Below are 21,488 nucleotides of genomic sequence, written 5' to 3'. Positions count from 1 at the left end.
CCAAGGAAATCTCAGAAGGGCTCCTTGCTGCTTTGGGCAGTATCCTACCTAACATTCTCAGGTTTTGGTAAAGAATAGATCAATCAGAAATCTACACAGTAGCATTTCTATGGGGAAACAATGCGTATTCCCTTTTATTTTTATGGGTTTTTAAGTGTGATACTAAAACATCCCAGAAAGGAACCTGTAGGATGAAGGCAGCCAGTCCTGTAGGATTCTCAGGACCAGCGGTCTCTGCACTCAGGGCTCACCTCACTCTACTTTACCCCTGGGGGCCGCCAGCCAGGGTTTCTGCTCCGCCAGTGAGCAGACCTCCTCTGAGGATGGGCATGTTGGTCTCTGCTGCCTGAGGCTTCCAGGGTCACCCCTCCATCCTGTGGCTGTGCCCGGGGCCCAGAGAAGGGCAGAGACAGGGAGGTATTGGTGTGGGGGGGCTCTGGGCAGGTGCAGTTACAGCAGCAAATAGCCTGCATGCTGTCATGGTGAAGGTGAAGGTTTGGAGTACCGCGCAACACCTGCGTGTCCTGGGATGAGTTGGTTTTCCAAATCAGTTTCATCATCTCTACTCATCGGACCTGCTTTGGAGATTTAAATTTGCTGTTCAGGCTCTTTTCACCGGGCCTGACTGGTGATACAGTCTTCCTAGTTAGAATTGACATGATCTCTGCTTTCCTGGGGCCGGGGTGAACCCATACCCAGTGGGGGCCAGACTGCAGGCCGTCAGGGGTGGGGGTCCAGGTGAGACGTGCGGAGTGGCTGAAGGAGGGCCAGCGGCAGGGAAAGGAGAGGGAGTTGGCCGGAGAACAGGTAGAGTCTAGAGCAGTGACCAGCAACGTGTGGCCCCGGGGCAGGGGGGCCAGACCCTGCGTGCACCCTGTTTTTGTAAAGAAGGTTTTATTGGAGCCCAGCCATGCCCACTTGTTTGGTGTCTACACTGTGTTGGCCTTTCAGAGGTGGAGCTGAGTGGTGGCTGCAGACAGAGACCCACAAAGCCTGAAAAACTCGCCTTCCGGCCCTTTACAGCGATGCTGGCTTGGGGACATGCGACAGTGTCTGGAGACATTACCGGTGGTCTCAGCTGGGGCTGGGGCTGCTCCCGACATCTGGCGGGTAGAGGCCGGGAGGCTGCCCCACAGCAAAACATGACCAGACCCCGAAGGGCAGTAGTGAGGTTGAGAAACACTGCCTTCCAGAGACAGTTTTCTGGTCCAGCTGGAGAACCGACTGGTTGGGGGTGGGGGAATCTAGGATGGGTGATTTCTGGGCGGTGCCGTTTGCCAGGATGGGGATGCAGGGGTGGGGGGGCAGGCCTGCCTGGGGGGGGGCAGAGGAGGCCAGCATGATGCCTTAAAGGTGGTCGTGGGCCGTCCTGAGTGGGCGTGGGAAGCAGCTGTCCATGCGAGACATGAGTTTGGGTACCCCATGACAAGGGGGCAGCTAGCCCCCCTAAAGAGAATGCCCCAAGGGGCAAGAGCAGAGGGACAGGGACGGACAGTGGGGACGTTGGGCACTCTGGGCAGGCGGAGAAGGAGATTCTGGGAAGGAAGGTGGGAGGACCAGCCATGGGGGGTTGCTGAGGAGACCCCTGCAAGACACACCCTCAAAGGCCAGCCCAGAAAGAAAGGAGAAAGTGGTCACACGTGTGGGAGGCCACCAGCGGGCAGCGGTCAGAAGGCTGCCCGATGAGACACACACACAAGAAAGCACCTTAGGACCTGGGCTCCCTGTGGCCTTCACTGCCAACCCCAGTGAGAACAGTGTCTGAGCTTGTGGGCGGGAGCGACTTCCGGGGGCGGGTAGGGGGTGGAGGGCCACCGCGGGGAGCCCAGGGCAGGGTGGGGGCTGCACCAGGGTTTCCAAGCCCAAAGGCGGGAGGCCCGTTTGCAGCCCCATCCCCCAGCGCCCGCCAGCGTGGAGCCCTGTCATGGGCCAGCGATCCACGGGGCTCTGGGATAGTGGACAGCACAGCCTCCTTGCAGAGGACAGTGAGGGCTGGGGAGAACAGGCCACCAAGCATCAGCTCGCCGTCTGGGCACGAACCATGACAAACAAAGCCGAGGACAGAGGCATCCCCGGCGGTGTCCTTTCTACCCGGGAGTGGTTTCTCTCTTCCCCTGACCCTCTTTCTGAGCCTCTGTATGGAATAATCATCCTCAGGTCCCTTTGATTTTTAGTTGGAGGCAGAAGAAAAGCTGCTCCCAGCTACCTTTGGCTCCAGGTCACCTGCTCCCCATCCAAGCGCCTCTCCTTGTGTCCCCATCAGAATGGCTGGGAAAACAAGCCGTGAATTACCAAAGGGACGTGGTCCTGGCTTCCAGAGCCTCTGGTGAGTTCTCTCTCGTAGGAAACTGTCAGGTCAGTTGAGGTCCGTCTTATCTGTGCCTGGTACAGACTTGTAGCAGAGGCTGTATGGAGAGACAGAGAATGATTCACGAAAGGTTTGCTAATGTATGCTTTGATTAAAAAAAAAAAAAGTTTTAAAAAATAAAATAAAACATGGGAGCAACCGTCTGACCATCCTGTTAGCTCTACTGCAAGAGCAGGACCTTGGGGATCCTGCTCTGGTCTCTAGGAGCCGGGCTGCTGTTTGCCCAGTGGGGCAGGTGGAGAGACAGCTCATGTTCTTGGAATTGTCTAGAAATGAACTGATCCCTCCGGTCCTGGTGCTAGGCTCACGCCGGCCACTGCTCACACTGTGGGCCCTGCCTCTCGGGAGCTGGGAGACCTTGGCCCAGTTGTTTAGCTTCTCCGAACCTCAGTTTCTCGACTACATGTTGGAGGCAGTAATCGTCAGTCTCGGGAAAGCACCTAGAATGTGCCTGACGCACACGCAGCGTCCAGCAGAGGTATGTGCTAGTCCCAGGGCCGTGGAACAGTGACCACAAAGTGCGTGGCTTAAAACAACAGAAATTCATTCTCGCCGCCTGGAGGCCACAGGGCAATGTTTCCTCCAGAAGCACCCATCCTTACCTCTTCCCAGCGTCCGGCAGTTTCGCCGTGGTCTTGCTGATCATTGGCCGGTGGCTGTGTCTCTGATCCGTCTCTGTCTTCACGTGGCCGGCTCCCCTCGGTGTGTGTCTGGGTCCCACGTCCAGATTTCCCTTCTCTCATGGGGACACCCGCGATTGGATCTAGGGCCCACCCTCATCCAGAATAACCTTATTTTAACTTGATCACGCCTGCAGATTCCCTGGTTCCTGTTGTCAAATTCGCAGACACCGGGCGTCAGGATTGAATGTATCCTTTGCAGGGACAGACCATTTAGCGGGCGGCGGTGGGCGTTACGTGTGCTTCGGCCTCTGTTGCAGTGCCCGTCCTTGTCCTCGGCACTCCTGTGAGCCGGCTCCGGGCGGGAACGGTCTTCTCTGCGCTGTGTTCTTGTAGCAGCTGTCCTGACACGGGGCAGACGCCCCGTACCTACGTGGTTGGCTTAAGTTAAGGAAGACACCCCCTCGCATAACATTTATTGTTTTCAGAACAGCATTCTGTGCTAGGCAGACATCAGGAAGGCTGTGAACGGAAGAAGTCTTGCTTTGGGGAAGCGGCCACATTCCCGAATGGTGAGGCGGAGACGGCCCGCAGGCCCTTCACTGGTCTGGGTATTTGCTGAGTGATCATGACCGTGGGCAGAGAGCCGCAGGGGCTGCTGAAGGATACCGTCCTTGCTGACCCAGAGGGACAGCCTGGCTGGAGAGGCACACAATTAAATACAGCCTCACTCAGTGATTAGGTCCGATTGTAGGGGAGCCCGGGGCGCCAGGGCTGCTGACCGCAGATGTGGCATTGACTCGGAGAGATGCTTACTGGTTTAAGGAGCCTGGACATCCCCGGCAGCTTCCTTGGGCCCTAGGATGGGCTCACAGAGCCCTGGCAGGTGCCAGCCTGGGACAGCTGGCTGGAGGAGACAGCAAGGACAGTGGGTGGGACAGGAATGTTCCTTGGCCTCTGCAGAAGGGGCCCGCGGGGCCCCCTGCATCACAGCACAGCTCAGGGACTGAGGACCGGGGTGGATGACCCAGTTTGCAGGACAGGCGGTCATCAGAATGGGCTCTGTTTGCGATGGTTGAGAAGTGTGCTGGTTAGGAGCAGGCTCCATAAAGTTCTTTTCATGGGAGCTGAGGGAGAAACCAGAGTTACCCGTCAGGTGTCACCCTTTACTGTATTCTCCAACATGTGTGTCTTAACGTGAAGAACGCTCCAAGATGGGTTTACATCTCTCGTTCCTGAGTGGGGCGGGTGAGGCACTTCACTAGGAAAGTGGGCTCTTGCTTTTACTCACAGCGAATGCTGTGCGCACGAGGCCTGGCCTGATCCCAAGCTACACACGGATTTCCTCCGTCACCTGCCCTGCCTGCTGGACCCAGGTGCCCACGCGGCTGCTCGGACAAGAGCCAACCCAAGACCCCCTCTCTCACCGTGTTCCTCCATGTACAAGGCACACTGGTGTCCCTCAAAAGGCCTGTCCACCAGGAACCTCAAAATGTGAGCTTGTTGGAAATAGGGTCTTTGTAGAGGTGATCCGTTCAGTTAAGAGGAGGTCCTGCGGGAGTCGGGTGGGCCCTAATCCCATGAGTGGTGTCCATAGAAGACAGGGAAGAAGGCCGCGTGGTTGCAGAAGCAGAGATAGAACATAAGCCGAGGAGACACGCTTGCCCCTGACACCTCACGCCTGGAACAGTCTTCTCTAGAGCTTTTGAGAGCACGTGGCCCCCTGACACCTTGCTTACGGTAAGACCACCAGCATCCACACCTGAGAGAGAGCAGTTCCTTTGTTTTAAGCCACCGTGGTGGCTTAACGTGGTGATTTGTTCCAGACTCATCTGCCGTGTCCCAGCCTCGCTGAGCCCAGGGTGCCACCGGGAGGCACGAGACAGCGTGGCCTGTGGGGCTTGGGGAGTGGGGCGTGTGGGGTATGAACAGTGCTGGCCAGGTAAGTCTTTGTCTGTGGTTAGGAAGCCTTCACCCCTCAACCTTGACTGGGAGGAAGGCCCGTCATTGGCTTCCCTTGATGAATGTGGGCAAGTCGGGTCCAGGCTCAGGGTATCAGCTGCAGGTGATTCTAGGTGATACCAGAGGAAACTCTCCCGGCTTTGGAGGTGCCATGGGGGGATGTAGCTCCCTCTGAAAGGCCCCAGCCTGGGACCCAGAGCCCCAGGCTCTCCACCCAGCTCTGCATGAGTCAGTTCTCTGACTTTGGGCAGAAGCTCCATGTTTCTGCTCTGGTTGCTTCATTCTTGCACGTCATGTGAAAACATCGTGTGATGTGTGCTTTCTCGTGTTTGGCATTTTGTTCGCCATCGTGCCTGTGGGCTTCCTCTGTGTTGTTGCTTGGATGAGCGTTCCCTATCAGTGGTGCTGTGGGACGTCCCACCATCGGTTTTGTGCATTCTCCTGTTGGTGGACACAAGGGTTGTTTCCAGTTTGGGGCTATCATGAATAAAATCAATGCAAACATCCTTCTACAAGCCTCTCTATGGACAGACCCTTCCTTTTCTCTTGGGCATGCATGCCTAGCAGTGGAATTGCTGTGTGGAGCGTGTGAAGTGTTCCAGCATGGTGGTTCTGCTTCATACTTCTGGTCGGGTGGATCTTGCGTGATCCCTCCATCGGGGATGGAGTGGGTGGCACCAGGCAGGGGCAGCAGGTGGGCAAATGGGTGGGACCCAACTCCTCCTGCAGACCCATTCCCGTGCCCCCTTTCCACCATCAAGTAGAGTGCTTCATATTTACCTCGCCGCTGCTTGGGTTTCTGCAAGGCCCAAAGAGTGTGTTCTACTTCTAAAAATGAATCGCTGTGTGCTGTGGGGTCCTCCGGGCCTCCTGATACGCCGTTTTCCCACCTGTCGACGGTGTATTTATATAGTTTGCATCAGTTCAGACTCACACCCAGGGAGGTTTGGCTCGCTCTCTTCTGCAGGTAGATGGCAAGGCTTATCTAAACACAGCAATAACCACAGCAGCAGAGGGTCCCAGGATTTCCGGGGCCACACGGACGGCTCTGCTGGGGCCCACTGTGTCACTTAGCTCTGAGGACACACCTTGATCTTTTCAAGGTCAAAGTGTTCTTTAAGACAAAGTTGCCCGTTGATTTGTGGAGCTCACATCACCTGGGCATTTGGGGTCTGCAGCCTACGGGGCACCAGTCATTTCAAGAGTCCTGTGTGTGTCTTGTGCACACCTGCAAAAGAAGTTAACCTCCGAGAGTTTAGTGTGGTGGGTGTGCTGACTCAGGACCGGTGTGTAACACCCGGAAGTGCGGCTGTTTTCCAGTGCCTTCGTGGTGGGGGTTGGGGGGGGCGTCAGTGACAGCAGAGCTGTTTACGGAGCATCGGTTGAAGGGTTTGGCCAGCAGAGGCAGGAAGAACCTTCTGGGTGGGGGAAACAGCGCACCTGGCTGAGTGTCAGAGGGTAGACAGAGGCAGGCAGCGTCAGACAGGGGGACTGTCACAGTTGAGAGGCCAGGTGGGGGATGGTGGGGATGAAGATGGTATCTTGGGGGTTGAACTAGTGCGGATTTTTTCCCAATGATGTCACGTAGATGGGGGGTTGAGAGGGCGTTGGAGAAGGGCCAGGTTCTTACAGGTAGAGTTTGCTGGGGCCTCGAGGAGGCCAGGCGGGGGACCCGCCATCTGCAGTCGAGGCTAGGGGAATGGGATCTGGGGTCTGCGTGGAGGGCCTGCTGGCGATTCTTTGGTGGGTGGCTGCTCGGGTCCAGGCTGTGCGGTGATTACCTGTCCTGCCTGTGCATCAGGATTACCTGCGAACCTTGACACATCTCTGGACTGGCACATACTGCTGCGGGGAGCCCTTTGGGGCTCAGACGCGTGGGCGTGGGCTGACACTCCCAGCTCCGAGCAGGGAGACGCCAGGGATGCTGCTGAATGCCCTGCCGCGCGCGTGACAAGAGCGTGATCCCGTCCAAGATGCTAATGTGCCAGGACTGGGGACCCCGAGCTAGGGGAGCTGACACTTGGCACATAGGAGCAGATTTTATCCTCACCCCCAGGGAGGTGGACAGTATTATCCCCCTTTTATAGAAAGGAACTGGAAGCACCAGGAAGCTAAGTAACTTGCGCAAACTGAGCGGTTTCAGGCTCAGGGACACCACTGATGACAGGGGAGGTCATCAGAGGTGGGAAAGTGGTGACTTCGGTTTTGAATAAACGAAGACGTCTCCAAGTGGAAATGCAGAGAGTGTGTGGTTTGTGGGAGACCATGAATTCGAGTCCGTGGTTCAGAGCCGTCTGGGGGGTACCATGGCTGTGGCCACTCGTCTTCATTCTCCCAGGAGCACCGTGAGGAACGATAGTCACTGAGTGCCTACTGTGTGCTCATCTGGCAGAGCGGGTTTACTGCCCTGCGGGTGACAGAGGCTCAGAGAGGTTAAGTAACTACAGCTAGAGCCGGTGTTCATACACTCAGATCGACCCTGGGGCCCTGTGTTTCCTCCTTTGCGCCGCGCCTTCTCCGCAGTTCAGCCCCCACTGTGGTCTGAGGGCGAGGAGGAGGAAGACAGGGGTGATCATTTCAGTTTCCCCAGCACCAGGTGAGGAGACCATGGCCTGCGGCAGAAGACCAAGCAGGGACTTGGCAGGGCCTGTGCCTGCCCACCGTGGGGCTGGAGACCAGGGGCTCAGCGTGCACACTGCAGTTTTGCTCGGAGAGAGAGGGCAGGAAAGGACCTGCTTATCCCCCAGGCTGCAGGCAAGGGGGGGGCCTCCAGGGAGAAGGCAAGGGCAGATCAACTCACCAGAACAGCAGATGCTCCAGAACTGCCTTTTCTTCCCTGGTCTTTTTCCAGAATTACTTTCTCTGGATGCATCCATAGTGGTGAGATCCAGTTTGGGCCAGGAGACATTCAAACCCTCAACGCCGATTCGCCGCACGGTGCAGCCTCCGGGCCTCTGCTCTCCCCGCCTGCGCGTGCGTGCGGCTGCCCCCCCTTCTCCTTCCCGGGCGGCGGGCCCTGGAGCATCTTTGCCACCGTCCGGGGCGAGCTGGGCTCTCCTGCCCGGTCCAGCTCTGTGTCTCTGGGGGGAGCCCCAGTGGCCCCCGCTGCCTTATCTCCCGCCCTCAGCTGCTGTTCCACTCGGCTCCTAGCAGCTGCTGGAAACTTCTGAACGGGGTTTTGCCTCTGTGTTTGGTTTCAGTGCTGAGTCCCTGGGTGTTGATTTGTACTCCTGAGACTGGCCAGGCCCACCAGAAGGCACTTGACACCAGCTGCCAGATCCAGGGGTGGCGCCCTGGGTTGGGGGGGAGCCTTCCCCAGCCTTGCCTGCGGCCGAGGGGCCACCATTCCACTCCGCCCTGCTATTTCTTCCCTTGCCTCCTGTTTTCCAATGGTCCGAGCCTGTTCTCGGTTAACCGTGATGCCCAGACCCCTCCAGTGTCTTAATGTGAGCAGCTTGTTCCAAAGCCCCAATTACTTGGTTGCCACTTAGAAATGCCTTTGCAAGCCCCCTGGGGTGACTAGGCAAGAATTTTACAGTAACACTTAGGATGTCAAAGTCAAGTTACCCGTTGTCTGCCGACATCAGACTCCTTCAAGACTGTGCTGAGCGGTCATCGGCGATGGCCTGGTAGTTGGGATCCTAGGATGGAATGTTCTGGAAGTGTGGAGACAAGGTCACATTTTTCAGTAGGGTCCGTGACTCTCTGTTTTGAGAGCTTGACTTTTGTTTGTGTCTCGGCATTCCAGTGATATTAGATGTGACAGAGGGAGACACGAAGAGAGGTACGCCGGGGATGTGTATTTTCCTGGGGCGCCACAGCCAAGTACCACAAACCGAGCGGCTAAAAACAACAAAAATTCACTCTCGCGGTTCTGGAGGCCAGAAGTCCGAGATCCTGGTGTCCGCGGGGCTGGTTCCCTCTGAGGCTGTGGGGGAGAAGCTGTTCCAGGCCTCTCTCCTCGGCCTGTGGACGGCTGCCTTCTCCCTGTGTCCTCACATGGCCTCCCCTCGGTGCCCAAACTTCCCCTTTTTATAAGGACCCCAGTCGTAGTGGACGAGGGCCCACCCTAATCACTTCATCCGAACTTGATCGTCCACAAAGATCCTATTTCCAAATCAGGCCCTATTTGCAGGCATGAGAGGGGAGCAGCATCTTGCAGGGACAGCTACACAGTTCAGGCTCCTTACAGAGGGTATTAGAAAAATGGGAATGTGGATGGCTCCACAATATCATCCCCTCCCTGGCCTGGTGGCATTTAGGTTTTCACCAAAAGACATTTGTTTCTTGCATGACTTGCATGTGTTGCATGACTTGCTGTGTTATCCTAAAACCCAGACTCACGGTTGGGCCTGCAGTAGCTGTGTAAGGGGCGGTGAGTACTGTCAAAGCTTCGCTCCACGGAACCTGGGGTTCTAGCAATGGAGGTAGAGTTCACGAAGGGATGAGTGGCTGACAGAGAAATTACACTGGCTCATTTAATAAAGCACCTATGAAGCCAAGTAGGTGCAGTTCTTTGCTGCGGCCAAATCGCAGCATTCCGGACCACGGTGGTGCCGTTAGGAAGCAGCGAGGCCAGGTAAAAAATAAAAATAAAAAAAAAGGATGTGTCTTGCACAGGCTCAGAGCACTTGCTGATGGAAAGTACAAGGCTTGTGTGGATGCTGGGTCATGATGACAGCATCACTTCTTACCTCTGTGGACCGTTTACCGTGCCCCAGGCCCTGTGCAGTGTGTATGGGCATCGTCTGTTGTGCGAGCTCTCAATACCGTTGTCCCTTTCTCTTGTGGGTGGGGACAGTAGGGCACAGAGAGGTCAGGGTGAGTGTATTTGCGGTGGTGAGTGGTTAGATTGGGGCCTTTCTGAAGCAGTAAGCAAGACCTGAATGGCAAAAGCGGTCAGCAAAGTGAAGTTTGTGGGGACAGAGCTTGCCTGCCAGAGGGAACTGTCAGTGCAAGGGTCCTGGGGCAGAAATGAGTTACATTTGGAAAATGAATGTACCGAGAAGGAAACGGAGGTCATGGAGGGCTGGGCGGGGCCAGATCGTCCAGTCCCCCTAAGGAGGCTAGATTTCATGGAGTCCCAGTAGGTCGGATAGATTTATTCTAAGTGCAGGGAGTTGCTGCTGGAGAGACTTAATTTGTAAAGAGGCCCCCAGCTCTTCTAAGGAGAGTGGCTTAGCTGTGTGTGTTTGGGGCTGGGGGGGGTGGCGGTGAAGGGAATGGGATGTGGGAGACCAGGTGGGAGGCTGCTGCAGGGAGTCCAGGTGAGAGATCAAGTGCTCAGCTAGAAGCAGGTAATAGAAGGGGTCAGATCAACTCACTTTGAAGGCAGAATTGCCTGGATTTGAGGGCAGAGTTGAGTCTTTGTGACAGAGAATGTGGTCCCCAAAGTTTAATTTATTCTCTGTTCCTTTACAGAAAGAGTTTGCCAGTCTTTGATCTACACTGGCCTAAGACTCATTTTTAAATAAATGAGCCCTACCATTTTTCTGGAAGAATAAAATATATAAAGGTGTCACTTCTTACCAGTGCCATGCCAACAGAATCCCAGTGGGGTTCCCTTTGTGAGGGAAGATGAGGTGGGAAGACGTCTTATTAAATTATTTTAAAGTTCATTTGGAAGAAAAAAATAGGTAAAAATAGCTGATAAGAGACTTTGAGGTAGAAAAGTGCTAGTCCTTACAGGTAACCAGATGTGATCAGACTACCGTAGTACATAAGGCCGATGTGGTTCTAAAAATATGCAGACTAGTGACACAGAATAGACCAGATTCAAACCTAGCATCTGCACACATGCAGAATGCATTGAAATGACATCACATCAGTCAGGAGGGGACGAATTGTTCGGGACCTGACAGAGGGGTGATTGCTTAGCCTTTCGGTAATGAATCTCATAAAGTTCCTCACTGGGCAGCAAAATAAATATTGTACATTAATGTCAGCAGACAGATCATTTTTTTAAATAAAGGAAAATAGATGTGAATGTTTATCAGATTTTTCATGAAGGTAGGCCTCTCTGTATTTCAAGGCAAAATCACAAAGGAAAGATTGATAGGGCTGGCATAATTGAGACTTGGTCACAAGTTAGCAAATGGATCTGAGCATGTGCGAGCGACAGAGTGGGGAAGATATTTGCAGCGGAGATGATGACATGTTAGACTCCCATTGAGCAAAGGATACAAAATAATAGTCATAAAACAGGAAGTAAGAAGTAGTTTTGAGAAATTTCTGACTGTCACGGTCCCAGGAATATGAATTTGAACTTTGGTATTCTGTTCCCCGCTTGTCCTATTTAGCAAGGCTTTTTTTGAACTGCCGGCAGTGGCGGGGGGTGGGGGGGCGGTGCCGGGGGGGCTTACTGGGCACCCACCACTGTCCAGAGTCTGAATTGCTACAACCTTCCAGGAAAGTGTTTGGCAATGCTTCATACTGTACTAGAAAGTCATCCTAAGAGGGTAATCCAAAATGCTGAGGAAGATGAGTTATAAAGATGGTCACTACCACGAGGGCCGTTCATAGCAGCAAGAATCTGGCTCCCACGGGGAGAAGCAGGGTCAGGCTGTTCCCCGGCTGCTGGCCGGCTCAGAGCTGGCCCATTCATGAAACTGTGTTGACTTTCCCTTCTCACGCTCCTTTCCATCAGGCAGCCCGTGTTTGCTGGTTAGCTAGAGCACAGGGACGAGCAGGATTGCGCTGACCAGCATGCCTGGCATCCATGTGCATTTGGGGCTGTTTTCCAGCTGGGCTCTTCCGGGGGCTTGGCCCCGTTCTTCCGCCCGTGGAGTCGGGCAAACACCGTCACTCATCCCCAAGACCCTTCTGGTGTCCGCGGCTGCTGCCATGTCTTCAGGGCATGAAATTCCTGTCTTGAATTCGAGCCTCAGACATGGCATCTGTATGTCATTAGCGAGCGCGCTCAGTCGGATCGGCCCAGCACGAAACCCTGGAAGCTGCGTCCCGTCTCTTCCTTGTCTGAATCTGGCATTTTAATCTGAGTCTCAGAAAAAAAAAAACCTCCGGAGAACAGCCCTCTCACTAACACCAAATAAGCCTCAGTTTACTCATCTGTAAAATGAGTGGCACCAGCCAGATGTTCACGTCCCAGAGTGGTATCTAAGATGAACTTCTTTTTTTTTTTAAAGATTTTATTTATTTATTTGAGAGAGAGAGAATGAGAGAGAGCACATGAGAGGGGGGAGGGTCAGAGGCAGAAGCAGGCTCCCTGCCGAGCAGGGAGCCCGATGCGGGACTCAATCCAGGGACTCCAGGATCATGACCTGAGCCGAAGGCAGTCGCTTAACCAACTGAGCCACCCAGGCGCCCCAATGAACTTTTTTTTTTTAAAGATTTTATTTATTTGAGAGAAAGAGAGAGAACGAGCAGAGAGGGGGAGAGGGAGAAGCAGGCTCCCCGCTGAGCAGGGAGCCTGATGCGAGACTTGATCCCAGGACCCTGGGATCATGACCTGAGCTGAAGGCAGACGCTTCACCGACTGAGCGCCCCTAACATGAACTTTTACAAAGCTTTTTTAAGTTAATGTATATTAGAAAAGACCCCAGTGCATCTAAGGAAGATCTTTTTAAAGGATAGACTGGCTTCCTTTTTAAAGCAATCAAAAGCTGCCTTCTCTAAAATAACTTCCTTAAATAAACTTCAGTTATAAAAAGGGTGTTGCTCTAAAGAGAAGTATCCATTTGATTTTTATTTTTTTAAGAAGACAGTGAATCAATGACTAACATTTACAAACCACATCCCCTTTGAGTGCTGGTGTTTTGCCGCTTTGATGAGTGTGTTGGACGGGAGCCTTGCCCCCTGACCAGCAGCCCCAGGCCAGTGAGTGGGGCTCTCTTCTCATTGCTGTTGGAACGGTTCAGAGAGCACTACACTCGTTCCTCCTGGTCCCTGGCTGGGGACCGGGGTTGGTAAGTATTTCTCATCTCACAGCCCGTCTGCCTCCAGCCGTGTCACACGGTGGGCTGGCCTCCCCATGTGACTCCGGGGGGCAGACCGCAAACCACCAGACCTCCTGAACCCCATGCTGGAGGAGCACTCAACGGGCCACACGTGGGTTACTCTTTGAACTATCAGCAGCAGCAGGGTCACGGGACAGACAAAGGCCAGCCATCAGAGCCTACATGGTGTGACGGGCAAACCGAGTGGTCCGTGGGCTTTGGGTCTCGTGCTGGCCAGGAAGACGTGGCCGAACCCACCTCCTTCTCCTCGTGCTGCCGGTGACATGTATGTGCCCGACAGCTGCATGATCAGCAGCGGAGGGCAGGGACCGGGTCCTCCATCTGCTGTGCACGGTGGTGCTCAGAAATGGGCCCGCTGAGACATCTGTCCGTTCAGCAGGTGGCACCAGACACAACGCGGGCCAAGCACCCTGTGTAGCGCCTGGGAATTAGAGAGACCACGTATGCAGCTTTTGAGGAAATGAGTGTCGTTGTTAGGGAACAAAGAAATCCCGCACATCCTAACGTCTGTGGTGCTCAGGATCAAAGCGGTGAGCGCCCAAAGAAGCCGGTGGGGGAGTCCCCGCAGAGCTCGGAACAGAGATGGAATTCTACTGGCAAAGGCGCTGTTGGATGGGGTTCCCTCTCAGATGGGCAGGTTTTAATGGAGGAGAAAGTAGGAACCCTGTTGGGTCTTCAGGAACGGGGTTGGGGGAAAAGCCGGCAGAGTCCAGGAGCTGGCTGGGAGGGGCCTCGGAGCCAGATGAAGGCACAGCAGCTGGGTTTGGCGAGAGTACTGGAAAGACAAAGGGAGGTGTGATGCAGATGTGGTTGGCAGGTGAGTGTGTGGAGGGTCTGGAAGGATGAGCCCGGGGGCCGGGTGGGGGCGGGGGATTGTCTTCTACGGACTGTGGAGAGAAGAGCCTGAGACTGTGGTTTTTACCCGGTGGGATGGATCCTGAATGCCAGGAGGAGTCGTCCCCCGGCTGGGCAGCAGGTCACTGGCAGGAGGAGGCCCGGCCCTGTGACGCTCCAGACCCAGAGTGTCCTCTTTGTCACTGGCCGGTGAAACACCAGGTGGTGCTGCCGGCTCCCCCCGGCCCTCACTCCTCGGATGATAGAAGCAGCGAGTCAGACGTGCAGACGTGCATGGGCACCCTGCAACCTCAGGGCCCCCCACCAGCCGTGGGGCCCCGGGTGGTGGTTCTTGAGCTTTGGAGTATCCGATAAGGGCTTGAGTGCGGCATGTCCCCAGCCCAGTGCCCGGCGCACAGAACCTTCGCTCTCCAAGCTTCAGGCTCTCCACGTTGTCTCAGCACAGCTTCCCTGAACACATCTGCTCTTAGCTTTCCTTCTGCTGAGCGCCCAGGCTTGTTCCTAGAAGCTGAGCACAGCAGATCTTCACAGAGGCGACGGGGCCCCCTGCCTGGAAGATGCCCACGATTCTTGGACAGACTCAGGGCTGGGGCACGTGACCCTCACAGCTGGCCTGCCGGGGGCTCTGAATGGCAGCGGGCCACCGCTCTAAACTAAACTTGGTTGTTGAACTTGAAGTGAAGCACACTCGGACGCTGGTGAATGATGCTAGTCCCCGGGGAGGCCAGCCCACCGTGTGACACGGCTGGAGGCAGACGGGCTGTGAGGGGGGCCCTTGTGACCAGCCCAAGTGAGAAATACTTACCAACCCCGGTCCCCAGCCAGGGACCAGGAGGAACGAGTGTAGTGCTCTCTGAACCGTTCCAACAGCAGTGAGAAGAGAGCCCCACTCACTGGCCTGGGGCTGCCGGTCAGGGGGCAAGGCTCCCGTCCAGGACAGCGTTTTCGTCTCGTGCTACAGGTGCCCACAGCAGGGAGGGTTCTAGAGATGAGACTCCTGACGTACGAAGCCTCCTGCCACCGTGGTGCGGAAGGTTGGGTTTCGCTGGGCCCAGCTGGTCCTCTCTTGTAACTGGATCCTGGGCTGTCGCTGCCCACAGAGGGAGAGCCTGGAAAGGGGACACCAGTCACGTGTTGGCTTTCCACTTGGGTTATTGCCCAGACCGGTCGGGTCAAGGGTCAAGATGCAGAGAGCTGGGAGCTGGTTTGCAGGCTGAGGAATCGGCCTCCAGGGCCACTGGCCTCAGAGGCAAGAAGTGTTGGAGACGTTTGCAGGCAGACAAACAGAGGCTCCCTCTGGCCTCGCTGGGTCACCACCAGCCCCACCTTACAGTGTCCTCAGTGTGACTGTGTGAGAGCTAGGAGTCCCCGCTGGCCCCCACAGGCCCCGTAGGCTCACTGGCATGCCTGTGGGCTTCTCTGCAGCCGGCCCGGGGAGTCAGGGGCCCAGGGTGTTGGGGCTCCAGGCAGGTGCTTACAGGGAGACAGGTCAGCTGGGGAGGGTGTCTTCGAATTATTTTGATTCTCTGGAGCTCGCTGTTGTTTGGGGAGTGAGCAAGGTGAGCAGAAGGGATGGAGTTTTCTGTCGACAGTCTGGTGACTGAAATCACCTAGAGCGGGTTGAAACTCATGCTTTCTTTTTAAACCGGAGGAAATCTGATGCAATCAACACAACACTCTTACTCCAGAAATTAAAATCAAATGTGGGGGTGAGTCATCTCAAATGAGGCTCGAACCAAACTCGCGAGGGAGGAACCCAGAGCAGGCTGTATGCCCTGTTCCTCCTGCATCTTCGGGTCAGGCCCCCGGAGGAACCTGGGGGTCACTGTGCACACCCTGGGGCCCTGAGTAAGGGACCCCACAGATGCTCAGGTTCCTCGGTTATTCTTGGTGGCTTTGTACTTGAAACATTCTTGGGCAGGACATTGGCAGATCAGCCCCCACACGAACGTTCTGTGATTCTGGAGTCCGAGGCAAGTGGTGGGTCGCACGGGTGGCTGAGGGCTTGTGTGTAGGTTCCCGAGTCTGCCACCGGAGTCTGTAAATAATTCTGTGCATGCACAACACTGTTGTCTGTTCGGAGGCCGGCCTCCCCGTTCCTGGGGAGGAGCCAGGAGCAGGCTCTTTTCTCCCCTCATGAATCAGCCTTTATACTCAAGCAAAGAAAAACTCATTAGTTGTGACTCAGACACAAGTAAGCTTTAATGCCCCTTCCTGTCTTCCCAGACCTGACTTCTACCAAGGAGGGTGGAGGGTGACTTCCCGGGTATAGGCATGGCGTGGGGAGGATGGGCGGTTGGGGGGTGGAGTGGTTGCCCCCTACCCTTCAGAGAGCTCTGGAGGTCCTGGGCCAGCCACCCTGCGCATGGATGCACACAGCTGCAGGCTGTCCTGGAGAAGTGACCCAGCCTAGTGGAGGGTGGCCGGACTTGGAGGCCAGGCCATCCGGGCACGTCTGAGGTGCCCCCCAGGGAACCCGTCAGTGATTAGGAATGCGTAGCTTAGATTTCCAGAATAGGCTAGGATTCCTAAATTCACCCTGCCTTGTAGAATCAAGTCACAAGGCCATCCGGGGGACACTAGACATTCACTGGGGATTTTGACTCTTTAAAAAGAGAGGTTATCATGTATCATATGATCTCACTGATACGAGGAATTCTTAATCGCAGGAAACAAACTGAGGGTTGCTAGAGTGGGGGGTGGGGTGGGAGGGATGGGGTGACTGGGTGATAGACACTGGGGAGGGTATGTGCTCTGGTAAGCGCTGTGAATTGTGCAAGACTGTTGAATCTCAGATCTGTACCTCTGAAACAAATAATGCAATATATGTTAAGAAAAAAAAAAGAAGAAGAAGAAGAAGGTAGCAGGAGGGGAAGAATGAAGCGGGGGAAATCGGAGGGGTAGACGAACCATGAGAGACGATGGACTCTGAAAAACAAACAGGGTTCTAGAGGGGAGGGGGGTGGGAGGATGGGTTAGCCTGGTGGTGGGTATTGAGGAGGGCATGTTCTGCATGGAGCACTGGGTGTTATGCACAAACAATGAATCATGGAACACTTCATCTAAAACTAATGATGTAATGTATGGGGATTAACATAAGAATTAAAAAAATTAAAAAAAAAAAAAGAGAGAGGTTATCCTAGGGATACCTGTGAAAATATCTCTGAAGCCTTTGTCTTTATTTTTTTTAATATTTTATTTATTTATTTAGAGAGAGCAAGAGCAGGGGGAGAGGCAGAGGGAGAGAACCTCAAGCAGACTCCACGCTGAGCGCAGACCCCGATGCGGGGCTCGATCCCACGACCCTGAGATCGAGACCCGAGCTGAAATCAAGAGTTGGACGCTTAACTGACTGCGCCACCCAGGCGCTCCGTCTATTAAAATAGAATTCATTCATTCGTGGTCAGTGCAGGTCTCTTACAGCAGAGTGAGGACGGAAGCAGATCGAGTCCTGTGGCCTCCTGGAGCTTGCATTCATCGGGCCGGACACAGGAAAGCACTTGATACGTCGTGTTGATAAGAAAAGTAGGGAAAAAGGGTGGAGTTAGGGATGTTGCTGCAGCAGATGCCTGTCCCTGCTGATTAGGTGACATTTGAGCAGGACCTGAATGAATTGAGGGATCAAGTCTGGTGAATATCTAGGCATGGGCCTCCCAGGTGAGGGGATAGCAAGTGCAAAGGCCCTGAGGAAGCACTTCAGGAGAAGGGTCCACAGAGCTGGCGAGGACCTTGAGGGCCCTGTAAGCACGCTAAGAAGCTTTCAAAATGTTGTGAATAGAGTCCTGACTTTTAAAAACATTCTGACTGCTAACTGAGGGGCAGGCTCCCGGAGAGCAGAGTTGGACACAGTGGACTTGGTGGAAAGGAGCTGATGACTGTAATTGTGGAGGTGCTGAGGTCCGGCAGAGGTCATGTTCTGACCGGGGTGTGTGTGTGGCAGAGGGGTGTATGCATATCGGCATGCACGCCGCCCTCCTCGGAGGGAGGGGGGGCTTCTGGTGGGGGAGACCTGGCTTTTGGCTGCATGAATGTGCCATTTAGCCATGACTGAGTTGGTGAAGCCTGGAGGGGGCTTGGGGCAGCCCCCGAGCTGAGTTTGGACCTGGGAGGTTCAGGATGGACACCCCTCAGTCCTAAGGGGACCCTCAGTGAGCTGGGTCTGGGGTCCAGGGGTCATGTGTCAACTGAGCAAGAAGCCGGCCGTGTCTCCTTGTGCTGTGAGGGGGCCCAGCTGCTCGGGCATTTGACCCTGGAGCTTTTCCTAGTCAGAGGGAGATGCATGCACATCATTCCTGACCCGTGTCTGGGAAGGCAGGTGATAAATGTTCCCTAGTACTACTTTCCTAGGGCTTTTTGGTTTGATTGCAGGCATCTTAAAACATGTACGTAAATAGGAAAATAGCAAAAATAAAGTAAATAAAACTAATAAAATAGGGAAATAGTAGGAAATACATTGGGTAGACAGTATAATGTATGGTAAATATAGTAATAGTCGTATTATGTACCATAAAATAGAGTCGTATTATGTACCATAAAATAGAGTCTCACACCTTCACGCACTCATTATAAAGCAAATCCAAGCATTGTGTCATTTCCCCCCAACATGACTTTTCTGATACAGCAGGGACTAATTCAAGGGGCCTGCTCCTTGAGCCCCAGCGACTTGAACTTGGAGCTCGGGGACGTTGACTGCAGATCTGAGGCCAACGCATGAGTCACCAGAGAAGCGTGCAGGCCCGTGGGCAGGAGGGTGGAGCGGAAAGGGTGGAGAGAGAGGACCGTTTTCCTGGAGGCGCAGGTGAGGGGCGTGTGTTTGGGGAGCAGGCGCTGAAGAGCGCCAGGCACGTCTGAGAGGCAGCGGGCCCGCGTGTGGTCACCAACTCACCTGGGTGTGGAGGTGAGTGACAAGCCTGGAAGGGCAGGTGGAGACCAAGTCGTGGAGGGCTCTGAATGCCGGGGCAGGGAAGTCGAACTTTTGCTGATTTAAAAGCAGCGAGCAGGGGCGCCTGGGTGGCTCAGCCGTTAAGCGTCTGCCTTCAGCTCAGGTCATGATCCCGGGGTCCTGGGATCGAGCTCCACATCGGGTTCCCTGCTCCGCGGGAGGCCTGCTTCTCCCTCTCCCACTCACCCTGCTTGTGTTCCTGCTCTCGCTGTGTCTCTCTCTGTCAAATAAATAAATAAAATCTTAAAAAAAAAAAAAATAACAATCCTGTGCCTAATTGAACAAATTAAAAAAATAAATAAAAAAAAATAAAAGCAGCGAGCAACACTGCAGAGTTTTGAGCTGGGCAGTGACCTGACCTCGAAGGACAGCTTTGTGAGCCAAGGGCCCACTCTGGCACGGACGGCGGGCGGAATCAGTGATCCCACGGCCGCCGGCAGCCAAGGCCCGGTGCACTCTGGGTTTGGAAAGAAGTGGTTAGCAAGGGGGTAGAGCACGGAGCATTTTGCCGGCCGCTGCCTCCTGGGCAGGTTCCTGGCGGTGCAGAGCTGCTCTGTGAACCCTCACCCCGATGGTTATCTGGTCAGAGAAGGTTCCAGATTCTAGGGGGAGAGAGTCTGCCAGCCTTGCCCGGCGGGGGCTTGCTGCCCGCTTTGCTGTACAATAACATCCCCGAGGGGCAGGGGTGAGGGTCAGGCCTTGTCCGAGGACCGTCTCCCACTGCCCCTCAAGGAAAGTGGCCATTCTGGGCTTCACACAGGGCACTGAGCTCCATGGGACAAATGCACCCCCAGCCCGTGGAAGGGGCAGCGTGAATAGTGCATTGAGGCTCGGTGGCTGTCTCGTAATCACTTCGGTGCCTTGGCATCATTCTGGCTCATGAAGTGAGGTTGTCAGAACGGTACACTTAGTAACTTATCTGCTCCTTGAATGGCACCCTCTGTGAGGGTCTCTGTGTTTTTACAAGGACTGCAGATCTCTTTATGTAACTGCTAACATGCTTTTTGGCTCTCCACTGGCTCAGTGTAAAAACTATGTCCCCATCCACACTAAACAAAAACAGTGATCAGTCTCCAAAAATTCCAGTGGCATCCGGTGATGCTTTCGCCTCTGCCCGCCGCTAAGGCCCTGATTCACCCCCAAGCTACCTTCTCGGTCGTGATAGGGAATGCAAGAATCCGATCGCTCTTAGCATGTTTATCTCTAGTTTTATCTTCCAACCTCCAGATTCTTCCAGGTGCTCGTTGGGAAGCTGTGTCCTGTTCTGTAGGTGCCTCAGGTGAGCTGCTGGCTCCCGCTGTCCCCGCCCGGGATAAAATCAGCCCCATCCGACCCCACCAACTTGCCCTACAGGACTTCAAGGGAGCTGGGGCTCATGCAGGGGCCCCTGACCATCGCCGTGTGCACCTGCACCCCCCTCACCGGGCCTCCACCAGGTAGCTAGTCAGGCTCCCCCAGCCAGCCTCAGGGTTCTCGGGGCCACACCAGCGTGGGAGCGAGGGCACCGCTTCGCAGTAATGTCTCATGACGGTGCCCATTTCGGCTTTTCCTTTAAACCATCTGTGAAATAATTTCTTCTGGCTGTTAGCGGAAAATCCGCTAATACGCATTGAAAAGGAGGTGGGATGGCAGGTGCGCAGCCCCTTTCTAGTTCTGGGTCTGTCTTGAAGCTCAGGCAGAATGGACTCCCCTGGGAAACGCCTGGACCCCCTTTCCTAAAGCACACCAGGGGTACTGGGGTCCGTGTGTCCTGAACAGGAATGCCAGAACGAGGAGCACATGTGGGTGCAGGGACGTGGGGTGGGTGCCGCAGGAAGAGCATCCTTTGGTGCGAGTATGGTCCAGAGCACTTGCCCTCGTGCTCACCCAGTCCTTGGAGCTGCTCTGCACTTGGTGGGGGGCCCCTCACAGATTTCACAGCTAACTGGCTTTACCCTCCATCCGACCCCCAGTTTCTTTGGCTGTGTCTGAATGTCTGCTCCTTCCCCAGGGGGCACAGTCAGACTGAGAATCTTGGGTAGGAATCATCATTAAATTTGAAAGTCCACTCTGCCAACAGGTTATGGGCTCAAAACCATCCTATAGCTCCCCTCCCCACTGCCTGTCCTCCCCAAGCCCCACTCCCCATATACGAGTTCTGTTTCCAGCCAATGAGACTCGTCTTTCAGATCCAAAGGATTTTCACTTTCTCTCATCTCAGTGATGTAGCTTAATGTCACGATTCCTTTTTGGAGCTGGGCTGCCCAGAGGTGGGCTTCGCTTGCATTCCGGTGCCCGCCGTCTCTGGCCCGGGAACCGGTCTCTGCGTCCAGCTCCGTGCCACCTTCCCTCCGGGATCATTCCAGTGAGGAATGTGGTGTTCTGTGGGAGAGAAGGAAAGAAATCCCGCTGGCCACTGCCAGCGATCATCCTGAGCCAGGACGGGGACTGCTGAGGCCCTGGCTGTCATGGTCAAGCCGCGGGGCTCGACATTGAGCCTCTGCTCCTTGTTGCGCGCACCTTACACGGATTATCATATTTATTCTTCACACGAATCAATCAGGACGGTGCTGTCGTCACCGCATGTGACAAGTACAGAAACTGAGGCGTCGTGGAGTTAAACGTTGAACACCAGACATCCCCACGAATGGTGGCATTTGGAGGCAAGGCTGGGTGTGCCCTCTGCACGGTGGCGCTCAGCCTCGGCTGCTGCATGCGGAGCGTGGGGGAAGGGCGGCCGTGGACCGACTAAGTCACCCCCCAGTGCAGAAGGCGGTGTTGGGCCC

The 21,488-nt window shown here is 54.9% G+C and overlaps 1 protein-coding gene across 3 annotated transcripts in view; it reads left to right on the top strand.

Annotated features, from left to right (window-relative positions):
• SH3BP4 (SH3 domain binding protein 4) overlaps nucleotides 1–21,488 on the top strand; it is an 85,280-nt gene that overhangs the window by 45,243 nt on the left and 18,549 nt on the right. The gene's annotated exons all lie outside the window — the stretch shown is intronic.

The sequence above is a fragment of the Mirounga leonina genome, unplaced genomic scaffold (genome assembly GCF_011800145.1).
Source record: "Mirounga leonina isolate KUSES-001 unplaced genomic scaffold, KU_Mleo_1.0 Mir_151, whole genome shotgun sequence".
Lineage (NCBI taxonomy): Eukaryota > Metazoa > Chordata > Mammalia > Carnivora > Phocidae > Mirounga > Mirounga leonina.
This window is presented reverse-complemented; position numbering and strand designations above follow the sequence as displayed.